The 19,350-nt window shown below is 35.2% G+C and overlaps 1 long non-coding RNA gene and 1 pseudogene across 1 annotated transcript; both read left to right on the forward strand.

Moving 5' to 3' along the window:
- The first annotated feature begins 10,878 nt into the window (after window positions 1-10,878).
- On the forward strand, window positions 10,879-12,349 carry LOC140496955 (uncharacterized). Its single transcript, XR_011964466.1, has 2 exons — window positions 10,879-10,963; window positions 11,491-12,349. It is a non-coding gene; the product is annotated as an uncharacterized lncRNA (long non-coding RNA).
- Window positions 12,350-18,411: 6,062 nt separating this feature from the next.
- LOC140496953 (transmembrane emp24 domain-containing protein 4 pseudogene) lies at window positions 18,412-19,094 on the forward strand (annotated as a pseudogene).
- Window positions 19,095-19,350: the final 256 nt, after the last annotated feature.

Here is a 19,350-nt window from a genome sequence, read left to right on the forward strand (position 1 = left end):
GCTCCCTTTGCTCCCCTCTTCTTCATCTTCCTGTCACTCAGATGTCTTCTGTCACTATCTCTTCCTTCAACCCCATCTCATGTGATGAGGTGACCTTACATCTTGCCAATGTTAACTCTTGTACTGCTCAAGAGTAATTATTAAGCAACTACCATGTACCAAACATTGTGCTGAATATAAAGAAACAATCAAAAATATTTTCTGTTTTCTTATTTTCTATTGGAGAAAGACAACATAAGTACAAATAAGTAAATACAAACATGCAAAGTACATGTAAAATATAAATAAAGAAAAGGAAAATGGCAGTAGCAACTAGTGGAATCAGAAAAGACCCTTTGTAGGTGTCACTTGAGCTAAGCCTGGAAACTATAAGGTGTATTTGAGAAGGGAATACATTCCAGACATGGGGAACCCAGTTTTCCTTAGCACGGAAAGGTTAAGATACACCTACCATGGGCCAGTTTCAGCAGCCCTACTCAGAAATAGGACACACAAGATACACAAACTAGGAGAGTACAAAAGGGTAGAGTTATTTTCCACAGCAGATATCTCAAAGGCATACTCATGTTGAAGTCTCTTTGTTTCAAGAGCACAGAGGGGAAGATGCAATGTTGTGTAAAGGAACAACAATTTGTCTAGTTTGGCGAGAATATAATGTGTGAAGGAGAATAATGCACTATAATACTGGGAACATAGTTGGATTCAGATTGTGAAGGGCTTTAAATGACCCAGAGGAAGGTAAAGTGTGACCCAGGGCACTGACATGTATGAATAGATGAGACAGGTGAATGATACCTTCATAACTAAGATCTTCCATTTGAAGATTCCCCCCTCAACTGCTCCCACTAATATTAATTATAATTCTAGAAACATTAACTATATCAATAACACAAGGAAAAGAAATTAAGAATCCAACAAGATCCAACAAGAAAGCAAAATTGGGCTTTAAATGACAAAACAGAGGTTTGTATTTTATGTTAGAGGCAAGAGCACCCAGTATCACCCCCCATCACTTAACCCCTCAGTTCTTTGCCAAGGGATCACCCCTGCAGTAGCTATATTCTCCTCACGTCTACTCCAATAATTCCCTATCACCACAGGAATAAAATATAAAATCTTATTTGACATTCAAAGCCTTTCATAAACTGGCCCTTCCCTATATTGCCAGTATTCTTACAGCTTACTCATCGTCCCCCAAAAATCTTTGATTTGGTGACACTTGCCTCCTTGCTTTTGCTCACACAAGATACACCATCTCCTGACTGGATATTTTCACTGACTGTCCATCATACTTGAGATTCTCTCCCTCCTCACCTTGGCCTCTGAGTTTCCCTGGCTTCCTTCAAGAAAGTAGTAAAATTCTACTTTCTATAAGAATCTTATACTGTTTCTTTTAATGCTTTTTGCCTCCCCTCTGTTAATAATCTCCAGTTCATCTTGTGTTTAGTTTGTTTGTACCCAGTTATTTGTGTGGTTTCTCCTGCATTAAACTATGAACTCGTACTATCTTTTACCATTTTTTGTATCCCCAGTACTTAACATGGTGCCTGGCAAATAGTAAGCACTTGATAAATACTAGCTGACTGAATCCATACTGGCAGGTGGTTTTTAACGTAGCTTTATTGGTGGTTTAAAGTTGTACCTAGCTTTTTATCACTCTGTTGTTGGACTGTCAGTATTTTATTGCTTGGACTCAGGTTGATCCCCTAGAGTGATAAGGTGCTAGGGAACAAAACAGGATATTACTGTTGTTTGGTCATGTCCAGCTCTTCATGACTCCATTTGGTCAAACCCCCATTTCTTAGCAAAGGTACTGGAGTGGTTTGCTATTTCCTTTGTCAGTTCATTTTACAGATGAGAAAACTGAGCAAACAGGGACCAATGATTTGTTCAAGGTCACATAGTTGGTAAGTGTCTAAGATCAGATTTGAACCTTGCTTCCATAAGTCAGGTTAATTTAATCTGGGCTCCAGACAACCTTCTGCCTCCCAAACATTTGCATAATTCTTATGCCTCCATGCCTTTTCTCAGACTTTTCTTTATATGTGAACTGTTCTTATTTCCACTCCTAGACTATTGTTTCCATATCTGTTATTAATTTTTTAAGAAATATATTTTGTTTTTACATGATTTTTATTTCTGAATATATGTCTTCTCCTTCCCCTACCCAATGATTCATCCCTTGCATGATGGAGTCTATACTTCTCAGACTTGATGGATGCCTAAACATTGAGAGTTACCATGCCCTGCTATATTTCCATATGGATATGAGAGGGTAGGCATCTAGAAAAACTAAGTGCCAGTGTATTTGATTTATTGCTTATCCTTGCTGTGCTGGAGTAAAGTAAACTTCCTTTCATTAAACATTCAGTGACTTAAGTGTGTCTCATTTTGTCCAAAAATTGACCCTGCCTCCCTTTCTTCATCAATAATTGGAATGATAATAATATTAACATGTTGTGAGGATCAAATCAAATGAGATAAATATAAAATGCTTTGCAAAACTTAAAATGCTATATAAATGTTAGCTATTATTATTATTACTAATTATCTGGACATCATAGCCCCCACCCTGAAACTATTACTACTCAAAATTTTCCAAGAAGGACTATGACAGCATTTTTTCTTTATCTTTCTCCCTCTTCTCTATTTCCCCCTGCCCCCAACCCTACAACCAGTTACTGAGGCTGGGGGGCAAGTGAGGGAGTAATCTTGTTTCTTTCTTTTTTAAAACTTTTGTTTGTTTATTTTACACCTTGAGTTCCAAGTTTTCTCCCTCCCACCCTGCATGTTAGACCAACATTTTTTATAGATGTGTATGTGGAAACATACAATAATATATCCATATATCAATTCTTTCTCTGGAGGTAGATAGCATTCTCCTTCATAAATCTTTTATAGTTGATGAATGTTCATGTTACTCAGAATAGCTTGGTCCTTCACAGTTACTCTTTGAACAAGAGTACCAATCAGAGGGAAGAAATCAGGAGGAGAGAGAGAGAAAGTATACCTTAAAGATATGAAGATTACAACCAACATAATGTGATTGGAATGCAATAGCAATAACTATATGTCAATTCAATGAACAAGTTCAGAAAAAGAAAATAAGTATTAATTTTAGTATTTCTTTTTGGTGGAGTACCTATAACATTTTCTTATGATCTGTACAATCAAAGGTTTTAGTGTAGTCAATGAAGCAGAAGTAGATGTTTCTCTGGAGCTGGCTTTCTTCATAATTCAGGAAATGTTGGCAATTTGGTCTCTAGTTTTTTCGCCTTTTCAAAAATCAGTCTGCATTTCTGATAATTCTCAGTTCACATATTGCTGAAGTCTAGCTAGCAAAGTCTCAAGCATAATCTTGCTGGCATGTAAAATGGGCATAATAGTTTGGTAATTTGAACATTCCTTGTCATTGCCCTTTTTTAGGATTGTGATATAAACTAATCTTTTCCAATCCAGTGGCCACTGCTGAGTTTTCCAAATTTGCTGGTATTTTTTTTTTAATTTAAGTAGCTCAGCTAGAATTCTATCACCTCCATTATCCTTATTGTTAATGATGCCTCCTAAGGCCCGCTTGACCTCATTCTCCAGGATATGTGGCTTATGTCCTTATGATACAGTTTAAGATCTGGTACTGCTAGACCTTCTTTACATTTTTTTCATTAATTGCTTTGATAGTCTTGACATTTTGTTTTTCCAAATGAGTTTTATTATTATTTTTTCTAGCTCAGTAAAAGATATTTTTGGTAGTTTATTTGGAATAGCACTGAATAAGCAGATTATTTTAGGTAGAATTATAATTTTTATTTTATTTAGCATGATCCACCCATGAACAATTACTATTTCTCCAATTACTTAAATCTGATAAAAAGTATTTTATAATTATGTTGATATAGTTCCTGTGTTTATCTCGGAAGGTGTGCTCCCAAGATATTTTATATTGTCTATTGTTATTTTAAATGAAATGTCTCTATCTCTTGAAAGAATTTGTTGGTGATATATAGAAATACTGATGATTTCTGTGAGTATATTTATATTCTGCTACTTTTCTAAAATTGTTGTTTCAACTAATGTTTTGTTGAATCTCTAGGATTTTCCAAGTATACCATCATATCACCTGCAAAAATAGTTTTATTTCCTCATTGCCCATTCTGATTCCTTCAATTTCTTTTTCTTCTTATTGCTATTGCTAGCATTTCTAGTACAATATTGAATAATATTGGTTATAATGGGCATCCTCATTTCAGTACTGATCTTATTGGGAAGTCTTCTAATTTATCCCCATTATAGGTAATGCTTGCTGATGGTTTTAGCTAGATGATTCTTGTTGTTTTAGGGAAAAATCCATTTATCCTTATGCTTTCAAAGGTTTTCATAGGAATGAGGGTTGTATTTTTGTCAGAAAGCTTTTCCTACATCTATTGATATAATCATATGATTTTTGTTGATTTTGTTATTGAAATAATCAATTATTTTAACAGTTTTCCTTATATTTAGCCAACCTTGAATTTCTGGTATAAATCCCACTTAGTTACAATGTTTAATCTTTGTGATATATTGCTATGGTCTCCTAGCTAGCATTTTATTTAGGATTTTTGCATCAATATTCATTAGTAAAATTGGTCTATAATCTTCTTTGGTTTTGGTCTTCATTTTTTAGGTATCAACACCATATTTGCTTCATAAAAGGAATTTGGTAGAATTTCTTTACCTATTAAAATAAATAATATTAATTATTAATATTAAAACAGTTTATTTCATATTGGTATTAGTTGATCTTTAAATGTTTGGTAGAATTCATTTGTAATCCAGCCTCAGATACTTACTAGCATTATGACCCTGGGCAAGTCACTTAACCCCAATTGCCTCCATATTGCCCAGTTGTCAATCCTTGGGGTCCTAATGCTTTTTTCACAGGAAACTCATTTGTGGTTTGTACAATTCCTTTTTATTTAGATAATCCATTTTCTTTTCTGTTAATCTAGGCAGTTTTTAGTCTATTTCACTTCAACTGATAAATTTATTTGGCATATAATTGGGGAAAATAACTTTTAATAATTGCTTTAATTTCACCTTCATTAGGAGTGAATTTATCCTTTTCATTTTTTATGCTAGTGATTTAATTTTCTCTATTTTTCAGTCCTATCAACTGATTATTTATTTATTTGCATGAAACTAGCTTGTAGTTCTATTTTGTAGTTTGATGGTTTTCTTACATTCAAATTTATTAATCTCACTTCTAATTTTCAGAATTTCCAATTTTGATGTTTAATTGGGGATTTTTCATTTGTATTTTTTATAATTTTTTAAAATTACATATAGAGATATAAATTTTCTTCTGGTTATTTCATAAATTTTAGTATGCTTTCTCATTATTATTATTATTCTCTTTAATGAAATTATTTATTGTTTCTAAGATTTGTTCTTTGACCCATTCATTCTTCAAGATTATGTTAATTTAGTCTTCATTTAATTTTTAATCTGTTGCCATGGTCCTTTATTAAATGTAATTTTATTGTATGATGATCTGAAAAAGATGCATTTAACATTTCTGTTTTTCTGCATTTGTCTATAAGGTTTTTATGTCCTAACGTAGTCAACTTTTGTAAAGGTGCCACATACTGCTAAGAAAAAAGTATAATCTTTTCTATTTCCATTTAATTATCTCCCAATGTCTATAATATCTAATTTATGTTAGATTGTATTCATATTACTTCTTTCTTATTTATTTTTGGTTAGATTTATCTAGTTATAAGAATGAAAAGTCAAAGTCCCCCACTATTATAGTTTTGATGTCTATTTCCGTCCATATTTATTTACCTTTTCCTTTATAAATTTGGATGCTATAGCATTTGGTGACATATGTTTAGTATTGATATTACTTCATTATCTATGGTATCTTTTAATATAATATAATTTCTCTGCTTCTTTTTTATTTTTCTTAAATCTATTTTAGCTTTAACTTTGAGATCATGATTGCTATCTCTGCTTTTTTTACATCACCTAAAGCATAATAAATTCTACTCCAGCCTTTTATTTTTACTCTATGTATACCTCTCATTTTTAAATGTGTTTCTTGTAAACAACACATTGTTGGGTTCTGATTTTTAATTCATTCTGTTACCATTTCTGTTTTGTGAGTGAGCTCATCCCATTCACATTCAAAGTTACAATGAATTATTGTACATTTTCAACCATTCTATTTTCCCTCTATTGCTTATCCTTCTCTTGCTCTCTTTTTAACCCTATCCCTCCTCAGAAGTCTGATTTGCTTCTGACTACTACCTCCCTAATCTGTACACTCTTCTAAGACTCTCTTCCTTTTCCTATCCTCTTGCCCTTCTATTTCTTAATCCACACATCCTTCTAAGAGTCTTTCCTTTATCCTATCCCTTTACCCACCTGTAAGTTAAGAAGACTTTTAAACTCAACTAGATGAATATGTTATTCCCTCTTTAACCTAGTTCTTATGAGAATAAGTTTCCCCTGCTGCATGCCCTCTGCCCTATGCTCCCCTCAATTATAAAAGTTTTTTTTTTCCATTTATTCCCCTTTTGTATGAGATGATTTGCTCCATTTTACCTCCCTGTACCTAATGTTGTTTTTTAACATCATCCCATTATAATCAATTTAAACCAAGGCCCCCTATCTATGTACTCTTTCTAACTACCTGTAACAGCAGGGAACCCGACATACACAGAAGGGCTTGCTGTCATAGGTTCTTAGATTTCCTTTTCTAAAAAGAAAGCAACTTTTGAGGGGTCAACAATCTACTTTAATCAGGCACATATATCATTCACTTAGTTCAGGGGAAAAGTAAACACTCTGAACTTCAGAGAAAATATAAACAGAGAAATAAAGACCAACAAACAGGGCTTCCAATTGTCTGACCATAAGCAATACGTACATCACAGATCAATAGACAGGTCCAACTGTCTGACCATTACTACCTACCTACCAGAAAGAGAAGCACCAACATCTGAGTTTTCAAAGCTGGGGGGTAGGGAGGGACTTCTTAGCAGTTATCCAGAGTCTCATCTGGCCAAGCAAACACTTCCAATTAGTAAGCCCCAAAACAAAACCTCACCTTAGAGTATAGGTACACTTTTCAGAGCCAGAGGACATCATGTCTCTTATGAACCAGTGCCTCATTAGAAATTAACAAAAGGTATGGGCCTTCCTACAAAACAAATCTTTCCTAATCAAGCTTCCCTTAATGGGCAGGTCCATTAATGGGTGGAGAAGACCTTTAATTCTCATTAACATAACTAACCTTACACTACCCTAATAATGATGACATTCTTAAGAGTTACAAATATCATTTTTCCGTAGAAGACAGTAAATAGTTTAACCTTATTAAATCCCTTGTGATTAGTTTTTTATGTTTACCTTCTTATATTTCTCTTGATTTTTGTATTTGAAATTCATATTTTCTGTTTAGATCTGGTATTTCCTTAAGAATGTCTGAAAGTAGCTTAATTCATTAAATAACATTTTTTTCTTTTACAGGTTTATACTTAGCTTTGTTGGGTATATTCTTGGTTGCAAACCCAGATTCTTTACTCTTTGGAATTTTATATTTCATGCCCTTTGGTCTTTTAATGTAGAAGCTGCTAAATATTGTGTCATTCTGACTGTAGTTCCACAGTTATTGAATTGTTTCTTTCTAATTACTTGTAATATTTTTCCCTTGACTTGGAAGTTTTGAAAATTAACTATAGTGTTCCTGTAGTTTTTTATTTGGGCTATCTTGCAGGCAGGGATTGATAGATTTTCTTTATTTCTATTTTACTTTCTGGTTCTAAAACTTCAGGGCAATTTTCCTTACTAGTTTCTTGAAGTATGTCTAGACTTTTTCATCATGACTTCCAAATAGTCCAACAATTCTTTATATTGTCTCTCTTCAATCTGTTCTCCAGGTCAGTTGTTTTTCCCACAAAATATTTCATGTTCTCTTCTATTTTTAATTCTTTTGATTTTGTTTTATTGTTTCTTGATTTTTTTATGAAGTCATTAACTTCCTGTTGCCCAATTCTGAGTTATTTTCTTCAGTAAGTTTTTGATTCTCTCTTTTCAATTGGTTGATTTTCTTTTCAAAATTCTCTTGATTTTCTTGCATTTCTCTTTTTCTTTTCCCAACTTTTCCTTGACCTCTTTTATTTGATTTTAGTCCTTTTCAAGCTCTTCCAATAATTCTTTTTTGGTAGTTCGAACCCTCATCTTCTCTATCACTATAGCAACTATCTCCAATCAGATTCATTTTCTGTTGATTAGTTACTTTTTAATGCTTGTTTCTTGGCTGTTTATGTTAGGGACAGGCTTTGCTCCCAGAGTACTGGGGTAATGTCTCAGGCTTCAGGTTTTTCATATTGTTTTGAGAGTACTATCTAGAGGTCTTTGATTTATTGGTTCTACCACTGTATTATGATCCAAGGACAGGTTTATGAGTGACCTCAAGTAACCATAAGTACTCCTCTCCACACTAAGCCATGACCAAACCCTCCCACCTCCCACCACTGCCACCACAAATTCTCACTTCCTGTATCCCTGGCCTCCATTTTCTCACTGCTACAAGCATCCAAAAATCAGGGATTTGGATTTCTTACAAGTAACCATAACCATTCCTCTCTGTTTTGAAACTATAAGTAGAGGCCTACTCATCTGCTACCACACTCACAGGCATGTGCTTACTCTTACTTACCCTTAGGCCCAGCCTGGGACTTTCTGGTCACTTTGTCTTGATCCCAGTGCCAAGAGCACCTCCTCAATCTTCCCCTGGTCACTCACATTCCCCACTCCCACCTCTCTGGGGCAAAAGTTCCCGATGTCATGCTGACACAGCCACCTCCAAGGCTTGCTGTTTCTTGACCTGCACTTGGCTCTGGTCAGATCACCACCCAGTAGGTCAATTCTTTACTACCATCTTCTTAAGTTGTTTTAAGCTGGATAACTGCTTTGTCCCAACTTTTTTTTTTTATTTCTGTCTCTCTAAAATTCAATTTGAGGCATTATTTAAGTTATTTGAAGGAGAACTTAGGAGGACCAGGTAATTTCCTGCCTTATTCCACCATCTTCCAACAATCATCTCCCCAGAGTTATCCTATTTAAACGTTTGCCTTATTCATTAAAGTTTGCTCAAAATTCCACTTTTAATACTAATATAGGGATAAAGTTTTATCAGTCACAACTGTTATGATTTATGAGTTTTTTTATTCATGATAAGAAACTGCCAAACGAGACAGAGCCAATAAGGATGAGGTATTCATGATGAAAGTGAAAGTCACAGAGCTTCAGTCTCTAAATAATCATTAGGATGCTACCTAAGCGAGGAACTCAGAAGTAAAAAGAATCTTATTGATATTGATTTTCTATATTATAAATCTTCCAAAGGGAGACAAACATGGACTCAGGTCTTCTGCCCAACAAACTAAAAATAGCAGTGGTTCAATAGTGGGGAGCTGGAAGTTGGGAGAGGGTGATACTGAGTGCTATTACATCATTTTCTCTTCATTTCATTGTTTTTCCTTCCATGCGAGCTCACAAACATCTTTCTTTGAGAGTTGTGAACTAGGGGAATGACTATAAAATAAGTTAAGCTTAATGAGAAGACAAAAAGGAACTGTTTGGAAAGAGCTGGCTACACCCACATTCCTAGGGTAGGACCACAGATTTCTGTTGCTTCCTCCTGAAGCAGCTCAAAAAGTGATTTTAAAGAAACAAAAACAACAAAAACTTTGTACAAAGAAGGCTCATCAAAACATGCTTTCACAAGGGAATTTTCTCGTGAATTAAAAAAAAAAACTTTTTTTTCTGCCTTGGGAGATTAAATATCATTTTATTTGTTGCTTTTTGCTCCTTTTAAAGTAAAATTTCACCTGTTATTACTATATGCATTGGAGATATTACAAACATTTGAATATTTTACTTTTTTCTTCTCTAATCATTACTTAATGTGTCTGCAGAATATAAAATAGATCAGTTCAATTTCCTTAATTGATGTATTATTAATTACCCAGAAACTCTATCTCTTAGGTTTTCAGTTCAGCACATCTCTTTTGCCTCCTATTCTCTATTGAATGAAATGTATTTCTGTGCCCAAAAGCATGTGTATTTGTGTGTGTGTGTGTCTGTGTCTGTGTCTATATTTTTTTTCCCTTGAACAAATCAGATGAGGGTAAGGTTGAAGTTTCAACTGCTCCAGCCCAACTCCTCCTTGTTTGTATAAATGTCTACTTATGTAACTTGAACATGATGTGATTTTCTCTAACCTTCCTCCTCCCCAACCCAGTATTTTCCTTTTCTTTTCTCTTTCTTTTCTTCTCTTAAAATCATCCTCTTAACAGACGCAGAAAATTTACCAGATCAAATCAGATTGGAAAGACAGAGAGGTCTGTCAGGACAAGAATAAATCTCACAGAGAATATTCCAGTGCCCAGGAAAAGGCTGTATATCAAGGCAAGAGATCCTGGAAGCATTCCAGAATCGCCCCCCACCCCACCCCTCCATCCAACCCCACCCCCCGCTAATCAAATGAGCTAATATTTGTAAAGCACTTAGCAAAATGCCTAACATAGCAGGTGCTACATAAACATTTGTTCCTCTCCTGTTGTTCCACCAATGGCACAACCTTCCTAGAATTCATGTTTAAGAACAAATTGGGAAGGGAATTGGACTGGGATTCAGACTAACTGGGTTCTAGTATTGACCTTGCCAAATAATTGTGTGTATTTAGACAAGTCACTTGGCTTCTGTAAGACTCAGCTTCCATATTGGTCACGAAGTGATTAGAACCTATGTTCTTTAACGTCGTTTCTAAACTTGTAGACTCTTTAACAACAGGTTGCTTTTCATGTATATATGGGAAAACAAAAACAGTATGGCTAACTAAAAAGTTGGTTTTTTTTCTTTTAAGTTGGAGACTTTTGAAATCTGAAAAAGATAGACTACATTCTAAATATTGAAGGTAAGAGATGTGGAATAGATAAGAGAAGGAGAACAACTGATTAAGAAGCTGGAAACTGAACAAATGATTTGGATTTCTGGACCAGGTCTAAAATTGTAAGAATATGGGTCTTTAAGCAAGAATGGCTCTAATTTAAGCTAAATAAGAGAAAGTCAAACCTATTAATTGGTAAGTCAATAAAAAAATTTGTAATAGAAGGGAAAGGAAGTTGAAGCATCCAACCAAATTTCCTTTATGAAACAAATATGATGCTGTAGAAAGATAAAACAGAAATATAGACCAATGTTTCTAATGGATATTGATGAAAAAATTGAATAAAATATTTGGCTAATAATAGCTAGCACTGATATAGCACTTTAAGCAAATTCCTAATTTGCTTACAAATTACACTTTACAAAGCACTTTACAAATATTGTTCATCCTTCATTTTTGAAAAGGACTAAGGACATCATGAGGACATTTGCACATAAATTAGATTTTAGTGAGACAGAGTTGCACAAAGTTGTTAGCCCTACTCTCTCTTCCAGAATCAAGTCCAGCAGCAAGACAAAAGTCAAGATGACTGGCAATGGCCCAAGATGTAGTGGATGACCTTGGCATCTTCAATGTCTGACCAAGCTCTCCACTGACTCCACTGCACCTTCTTCAGCCACTTTTGTAGCCATTGGAGCAGATTATTCTCATGTGCACCTTTCTGCTGGGCTCTGTACATGCTTGGGGTAGAGGCCTGCTGGTTACCCTCCATCTGGTTTAGCCTGTCTGCTGAGAGGGTTTTATTAAGATGTGGCTGCTGCACATGCTATGGCTTTTTAGAATCACAACTGAGAATTGAGTGCTAGTTGAGCACCAATGTGGATGACCAGTCCTCACAACAGAGGTGCTAGTCCTTTCTGAATTCTCCATACAGATATTATCTCACTTTCCCCACAACAACCATGGGAGGTAGGTCATATTAATATCTTCATTTCTATAGATAAGAAAACTGAGGCAGAGAGTTAATGTGACTTGCCCAGGGTCACAAAGCTAATAAGTGTCTGCGGCTAGATTTGAACTCAGGTCTTCCTCACTTCTAGTCTAGCATTCTATTCACTGTGCTACTTAGCTGCAAAAAATCTACAACAAAATATTGAAAATATTATGCACTTTGATAGGGTCAGATTTATACCAGGAATCCAGGGCTGCTTTAATATGAGGAAATTTTGAACATAAACCATAGATAGATAGATAGAGACATATAGATAAGATAGATAGATATATGCACATATATATACTGATATATAAAAATGTACTAATAGAAATTAAAATAAGCTAATTATAATAATAAATGTAGAAAAAGCTTATGAAAAAATACATTCATTTATGAAGAAAGAAAGACAGAAAGAAAGATGAAAAGAAAGAAAGAAAAGGAATACATGGGCTTTCCCCTAAAATACTAAATAGTATCTATTAAAAAGTACAAACTATCATTAAATGTATTGGTGAAACCATACAAGCCTTTCCAGTAAGACTAAGGGTAAAGCAAGGATGTCAACTGTCATGATTGTTACTTAATGTACTTTTTTATTCAGTTTTCAATTTATTTATTTTTAGTTTTCAGTATTTACTTTCCTAAGTTTTAATTTTTCTCCCCCTTCCTCCCCAAGACAGCATGCAATCTGACATGAGCTCTCCATACACATTCCTATCAAACATATTTTCACATTAGTCATGCTACATAGAAGAATCATAATGAATGGGAAAAACCGTGAGAAAGAAAAACAAATAAGACAAAAAAGAAAATATTCTGCTTTGCTGTGCATTCCTATTACTTAATATACTTAATGGAAATGCTAACTATTGCATAAGTAAAAAAAAATAGATAATATGCATAGACAAAGAGGAAACAGTCATGGATAATTTACAGATGACATGATGGTTTATTTAGGCAATCCTAAAAATTCAACTCAAATTAATTGAAATAATTAATAGTTTCAGTAAATTTTCAGGATATAACATAATCTCACAGAAATCATCTGCCTTTCTGTACATTACTAATGAAATTCAGTAGGAAGCTCCAGAAAAATAAATCCTATTCAAAATAAGGACGAACTTCCAAGTCTCTAATGAAATACAAATTAAAACAGCTATGATGTTCCACTTCACACTTAAGAAGATTGACAAAGATGACAAAAGGGAAAAATTAAAATGTTTGGAAGGACACGCACACAAATATACAACTGTGGAGCTGTGAATTGATTGAACCATTCTGGGGGGGAAATTGCACTTATTCCTGATCAAGTCCTTAATGTGTGCATTCACTTTGACTTACTATTAGTCATGTAACCCAAAGAGTTCAGGGACAAAGCAGAAAGATTCATATATAGAAAAAAATACTTAAAGCAGTACTTCTTTTTGTAGCAAAAAAATTGAAAACAAAATGGGTGCCTATCACCCATTGAAATATGGCTAAGCAAGCTGTGTTATATGAATGTAATAGAATTTTATTGGAATATATAAGAAATGATGAATATGACAGATTCAGAGAAATATGGTGGGGGGGAGAATTTTATTAATGGATTCAGATAGAAGTGAGCAAAAACAGGAGAAAAATTTACTCAGTGACCATAAAAACAGTTTGTAGGGAAATGATTTTTAAAGACCTCTGAACTCTGAAGCAGTGATAAGTCATGACTATAGAAAACTGACAAAGCATATCTCTTATCTCTTGGGAGATGAGTCTCCAGTTTGATTTGCTTTTTTTTTTTAATTACACATGTTTATTTATACATTTATTATTCTTCTGAGCTAATCAAGAGATGGATTAAGCAATAGCAATAAAAAGAATTATGGAGCGTCAATAAGATAGTGTTTTAAACGCACAAAAGAAAATTCAGGAGGGGACACAAAGATACTTTTATTACTGCCCTGTAAACTTTAAACTTTATATGTATCAACACACATTATGTTGATGTTGCAGTCTTGTCTGAGTCTTCATGGCCTCATTTGGGGTTTTCTTAACAAAGATACTAAAATAGTTTACCATTTCCTTCTCCAGTTCATTTTACAAATGAAGAAATTGAGGTAAACAGGGTTAAGTGACTTGCCCAGGGTCACACAGCTAATAAGTGTCCTAAGACAAATTTGAACTAAGCTCTTCCTGATTCCCCACCTAATGCTGTATCCATTGAACCAAACTAGCTGACCCTTTATGCATATATATTTATTATTAAATATATAAATATCTAGGTATTTACATGTTTTTATAAAGTTATGCATATATGTTTATATGAAAAATATATAAGTTTGTTGAGAGAGTCCCTATTTCTTACACAATCATTTCCCTCTTCATTATATATCGAAATATTTGGATTTATTCATAAACATTACATTCACTCTATATTTTATATTTTTAAAAAGTTGAGTGTGGCTATGAAGGAGTTAACTGGGTGCTAAAGTGGCAAGATGAATATTAACTGTGGAATTACAGTCACTTCCAGCCAGTTTTCCAGAGTCGTTCTACCACTAAGAAAAAAAGGCATGAGGATCACATGTCTAATAAGTACAGAGTCAGGAAAATTTTGTAGTAATTTTCACTGAATATGCAGTGCTTATATTTCTTCCATGGACAAATGATTCTTATCTAAGCTCAAAGTACAGGTTGATCTTTCTTTTAGATAAGGCAGCGAAATGGCTGGAGTTAACGCCAAATTTGTTACTTGATAAACCATTCAGTAAGGGTTAGCAGAAAGGAATGGTAGTTTAATAGTAGATTTATGACTTATTGAAGCAGCTTATTTGTTCATCTGATAGCAATAGAGTTATGCTGTGTGAGAAATGAATATTTCTCTCAACTAATTTTTGTATTAGGACTAACGTTTTTCCCCTTTTCTACTTCCTCATCCAGAAATCAAACAGTGTGGGAAATTTCTCTTCGAGATGTAGCCAGGCCAAGATCTAATCAGACAGTAAAAGAAATTCTAAATTTAGGCTAATGGGTATATTCCTGATAATTATGTTTGCTCACACAGGTTCTGGAAAAATATTAATTCTCCCTATTATCAAGACAGGTGATATGGAAATTGATGTCCTTTTGACCAAGATGTGAATGACCTAAGTCATGTACCCCAAGATAGCCCACCTTGCATTTGATTAGCCCATCAGGTAATTAGGCATCCCTCAGGAACACTTCCTCTTCTAAGTAGGAGTCTCTGGTCCAAGGGATGGCCAAATGACGGTCCTTTTGTTAATAACCTTCTGGCCTTATTAATAAAGTGATTAAATTACCTGGAAAATTTCTCTCAAATCTTTTTAAATGTCACAGCTGTCTTCTTGAGGCATGTTAACATGATAAGCTCTTGAGATTTGGCAAAACAGATGACTCATTTCTAGTGATACATATGAGCATAAATGATGCTGACAGAAGGAACCTAGAAAACATTTTCAGAGATGAAGAAGCCTTGGGCAGTAAAATGAACAGGTAACAAGTGTTTTGTCATTACTGATTCCCATCAAAAGCAAGAGATATGGAAAAGACAGTTCTGGGGGGTGAATGTTTGGTTAAAATGTCTGAATCAGGATTTAGATTTCTGGACAGACTTTAACATATAGAGTGATAAGCTCTTGGGCAGGGAAGCAGTACAGTATGCCTATCAGGGGCTGGTATAAATACATTTGTCCAGTGTTTTTCATATAAAATCAAAAGGACTTTACACTTGAAAGAGGAAGACAGTGAGTAGTTACAATGAGGGAAGAAAAATGGCACTTATGATCTACAAAAATTCGTAGGAAAATTAATACAATTATCAGTAATAAAATCCATATCCACAAGTGTCTATACACAAATGTACAGAGACTATGGCTAGAAAGCAACATGAATTAGAGAGACACTAACACAAGAAGGCAAACTTGTCTTCATAGGTGTCGTTGAGACTTGATAGGACAAGACCAAACACCAGGATATGGATCAATAAAGGCATACTTTATTCAAATAAAAATCAGAATAGGTAAAGGGGTGGGAGGAAGTAGGACTATATCTTAAGAAGATATTCTCATATGAGGTCATATAAAACTAGAGTGGGGAAATATGGTGGAGAACATTTGAGTAAGGAACAATGAAGTCAAAAACAAGTGATATCAGAGTAGGCTACAGACAACTACAAAAGGTGGCAAAAGTTGATGAATCTGGGAATAGTAAAGAAAAAAAGAAAAACCATCCTCATGGACTGACTGAAATGAAAGAAAAGAAAGAACAGAAATGAATTCCAGATCCTAACAATTTGCTCTATGTGGTGCTAAGTGGTGCCAAATTTTGATATTTCACAGTGGGTATAGCTAATAAAAACCCTACACCTAAAAGCAACCTCAGGCAGGTAGAGGTCACCTAGTCCTCTGGAGACAACCATTTGCAAAGCTGGGTTTGAGAAGAAAGCTTATGTTCCCTGTGAAGCAGTGTAACGTAATGTACTCTAGAACTACCAGATCTTTTTTTTTAGGTGAACTGCTATGAGGAAGGATGGTATGGGACATTTCCTGTTTTATTGGAGTACCTTTTCAATTTGTCCAAAATAATCAATGAATAGCTAGTCTGGATATAAAGGGAAACCATTTGTTATGAGATAAGCCACTGAATAATCCTCATGGTTAAGTACACTTTGCTTGGGATTCACCTCTCTTTGTTGGACTGTGGTCTATAGAATGAAAGGAGACCTTAAACATGGGCATTCAAGATTATTTACCCAGTCGAACCATAATGATTTTATCTTCATTTTTTTTGTTTTTATTGAAGAACACATTCTTGGAAAGGATAGGTACATTAAGGCTGGAGTAAAGAAATTGACATGGAATTCCATTTTTCATTTCAATTGGAATAAGGAACATCAACTCCATGAATAAGATTAGTGCTTTAAGGAAGAAAAGTATGGGCCACTACCCTTTCTGTTGGAATACATTTTCAATTTGACCTGATTAATCAATGAATAGTTAGGCTGGCTATAAGGAGAAATCATTTGTTTTGAATTAAGCCACTTAATGGGCAAGATTCCATTTCATCAAGACTTGTTTTCCTTTGTTGAATTCAAGAATACATTATGATAGGCCTGGATTGTTACAGTATTGAGTATTTTTGAGTATTTTGAGTATTTACTGAAAGAGAAGAACCCTTTCTTGAACCAATAAACCCTAATGGAACTTTGATGAATGATGCATTGATGATAATAGTGAGGATCTAGAAAGTCAAATAAATGCCCTGAATGACAGCAGATTTTCTGTCTTTCTGTGGAATGGTTTTCATTTATAATATAACATTCTTTCCCTGTAAAGCCCTGGCCTAGCTTAGAGAGAAGCAAGATAATAAACTCCTGTTCATTTATATTAAAGTCAGTTCAAAATGGAGGCATTTGATCTTACCCTTGTTAACTAAAAACAGTATCACAAATCCATGCGACATGAGTTGCAACTGGATTTATTACAAAAGAGAGGCATGTGCACATGCCTATACCTAAACCAAGGAGCCCAGAAGTACAGGGAAAGCTTTGGTATTTAAATGACAGAGAAAAGGGGAAGTCACAGGGAAAGGAGAAAGGACTAGTCCCTCCTGAAGGGGAGGAAGAAGGTGATGGCAAAAGCAACATTCTTTTCCCTTGGGAACTGCTAGATCATGAAGATAGGATGATCTGCTTATCTACAAGAGTCCTACCTGCATAAAACAGTTTCTCAATCTGTTGCAGACTGACTGGCACCTGTCAACTCCCAAGGACACACAGGGAGTCCAGCTTGAGGAGCAAGTAACAAATTATGTCAGCTGGGGAGGATGGGAGGAGGTCTTTGTCCTTGACATGTCCAGGGTCTCCTGCATGCTCTGGGTCCAGTGCGTCTAGAAAATATGGCAACTCAAGAATACAAGTTCAAGGGGCCCCTTAATAATGTCAAAATGCTACTTTTAAGAGCAATGTTGGAAATCTTTTAAGAGAATCCCTATGGAATCTACTGGAATCAAGCAATGGCTTCAGTGCCTTGGAAAAGTCCTTGGCAAAGGAATTTTTTCTATAATCCTCATGGTTCAGTACCTATTACTTGGGATTCACCTCTATTTAATGGACTGTGGTCATTACATAGAAAGCAAGGAGATCTTAATATGGACATTCAAGATTTTTTTTACTTAATAGAACCATAGCAAATCAATTTTTTTTTGAGTGATGGTAGGCATTTGGGTCCAGGAGAGATGTGATGTGGCACTGGAAGCTGCTGCTCCTTCTCTGGCTGGCCTTCAGTGCAAGGGCTTTACTTCCATATATGAGAGGCTAAGAAATGCTGCTTTATCAAGGAAATCCCCTAAGAAACCATAGATATTGATTAACACTAAGTTGGGAGGCAGTCCATTCTATGATTCTATCTGGGCACAGGCTTACCCATAATCCAGGCAAACCTAGCTCTCCTCCATCCAGTAGCATTCAACCCCTGTAGGACAGGTGTTCTGGGGGACTCATTTCTGCTAGGTGTGTTGTGACAGAACTCATCTGCCTTGCAGGAAATTACTGCATCTAGCTATGAGATAAGCAGATGGATACTTTCTTCACCCCAGGGCTGGGGATGCATGTGGAAGTGAAGGACCCAGTTGGAAAGCTGGTATTATCATAGCAATATGATTCAAAAGGTCAATTCACCCGTATCTTCCACACCTCAGATGACAACCAGATCTGCCTATACTCCAATTCTTCTTGAATGACCATCTTTGTAGGTGGCAAACTAAGGGCACATCTAGACATACAATTCAGCAAGCACAACAACAACTACCCTGAAACTGTTGCCAAGAATAAATTAATAGAGCTACAGCTCTGTGTTTGCCAGTGACTTGGTCAAATAGAATAGATCCAAAATGAACAGAACTACCTGCAGTATCATGAGGAATGTTTCTATGTGACCAGCAAGAGCACCAACCAGAGTGTTGTGTTTATTTAGCACATAAATATTGTTCAGACTGTTATCCTCATCCCCACTACCATCTGGCAGATGCGATACCTTACGGGTTTCCTTGAGGCAAAAAAGCTGGTGTAAAGTTCTTTCCTGTATGACCCCTTTCCTTTCATCCCATTTACTTGGTATTTACTTTTTCTCTTTCACACCCTGGCTACTTGGATTTTGGATGAAAAAAAAATTTGAGAATACATGCTTCTTTGGTCCATGGAAGCCACACCAATCAGGCTGAGGTTAGTAGCCCCTGGACTATTCAGAAAACGCCCTACTTTTCCCCCAACAAAGTCATAGGATACTAATCAAAGCCTACACAAACCTCTTTCTATACTCTAGGGAAGAGATTGAACTAATTGGGACACAGCCTTGGTTTCATGACCTGCCTTTTTCCACTTCCAGTCATCTCTCTTAGCCTCCTGATTAAGTAAACAAAGACCACT

The sequence above is a fragment of the Notamacropus eugenii genome, chromosome 3 (genome assembly GCF_028372415.1).
Source record: "Notamacropus eugenii isolate mMacEug1 chromosome 3, mMacEug1.pri_v2, whole genome shotgun sequence".
Lineage (NCBI taxonomy): Eukaryota > Metazoa > Chordata > Mammalia > Diprotodontia > Macropodidae > Notamacropus > Notamacropus eugenii.